A 1865-nucleotide genomic window follows, 5' to 3' on the forward strand; every position below is an offset into this window, starting at 1 on the left:
GTGTGATTATGTATTGATAGTGTTCCTTTTGTTTTCTTACATTGTATCTTTTGATTTTTAACTAGTCAGAAAAGGTATATAAACCAGGTTAAACAAAAGCTTATTCATCTTGCCAATCTTAAAATATCAAAGATTGATTAAAAAAGTAGATCTATTGGTGTCTTAATATTTCTTACTTAAACAATTGTAGTTGTAAGGAGGAAAAGCATACACAGGTAAAGAGTTCCATAGTTTACAATGGTATGCATTTGTCAAGTTAAACCCAGTGCACCTGCCTTCCTTACCATACTCTCATGTATCAAGGAAAACTTATAAACCAGCAAAACTTGGACAATTTTTTTATAAAAATTTTAGTCAACAGCAATTTGTAGGCTTACATACTAAACAAATAATTTATTAAATAGGTAGAGCAAGTTAATATGTATATACAGTGTGTGTGTGTGTGTGTGTGTGTGTTTCACTGTTTGATCTGCTGCAGTCTCTGACGAGACAGCCAGACGTTACCCTACGGAACGAGCTCAGAGCTCATTATTTCCGATCTTTGGATAGGCCTGAGACCAGGCACACACCACACACTGGGACAACAAGGTCACAACTCCTCGATTTACATCCCGTACCTACTCACTGCTAGGTGAACAGGGGCTACACGTGAAAGGAGACACACCCAAATATCTCCACCCGGCCGGGGAATCAAACCGCGGTCCTCTGGCTTGTGAAGCCAGCGCTCTAACCACTGAGTTACCGTGTGTGTGTGTGTGTGTGTGTGTGTGTGTGTGTGTGTGTGTGTGTGTGTGTGTGTGTGTGTGTGTGTGTGTGTGTGTGTGTGTGTGTGTGTGTGTGTGTGTGTGTGTGTGTGTGTGTGTGTGTGTGTGTGTGTGTGTGTATTTACCTATTTGTATTTACCTATTTGTGATTACAGGGCCCGAGCCATAGCTCTCTATGTCCTGTCTCTTTGTCCACACTTGTCCAATTTTTCCTTCATTTGACTGACACTCGCCGCACACACCACATCCACGCTCAGTTTGTTCCATGCATCAATGCTCCGATACGGGAAGCTATACTTCTTGATGTCGCTCGTGCAGGAGTCCTTCAGTATTTTCTTTGGGTGTCCTCTTAGGTAATTACTGGATGCCATCGTGATCAGGTTCTCCCTATCCAATATGTCCACTCCATGTACTATTTTGAACATTGTTATCATATCCCCTCTGACTCTTCTTTCTTCCAACATGCTTAATTCCAGCCTATTTAACCTCTCCTCATACAGTACCTCCTTAAAGTCTGGTATCATTCTTGTTGCTAACCTCTGCACTCTTTCCAGTTTCTTGACATGTTTCTTCATGTATGGTGACCAAATTACTGATGCATATTCCAACTGTGGCCTAATCAGGGTGGTCAATATTTTCTTTATCATGTTCCCATCCAGGTAATTAAATGCCCATCCTATACTTTGGAGCATGCTGTACGTTTTTCCAAATATTCTATTAATGTGCTTTTCTGGAGACAGATTACTCTGTACAGTCACTCCCAAGTCTTTTTCTTCACTGACTTCAATTACAGTCTTCCCCCAGCTGGTAGTCTTTATATGGTCTATATTTACTTCTACCCATTCTCATTACACAGCTTTTGTTGGTATTGAATTCCATTTGCCACGTCCTGCTCCATTCATATATTTTGTCCAAGTCCTTCTGCAGTATATTACAGTCATGCATATTCCTCACTCTCCTCATAATCTTTGTATCATCTGCAAACATATTCATATAACTTCTCACTCCCTCTGGCATGTCATTTATATAGATCAGGAACATGATGGGACCAAGCACCGAACCTTGGGGAACTCCACTGGTTACCTTCCTCCACTCTGACTT

The sequence above is a fragment of the Portunus trituberculatus genome, chromosome 47, assembly GCF_017591435.1.
Source record: "Portunus trituberculatus isolate SZX2019 chromosome 47, ASM1759143v1, whole genome shotgun sequence".
Taxonomy (NCBI): domain Eukaryota; kingdom Metazoa; phylum Arthropoda; class Malacostraca; order Decapoda; family Portunidae; genus Portunus; species Portunus trituberculatus.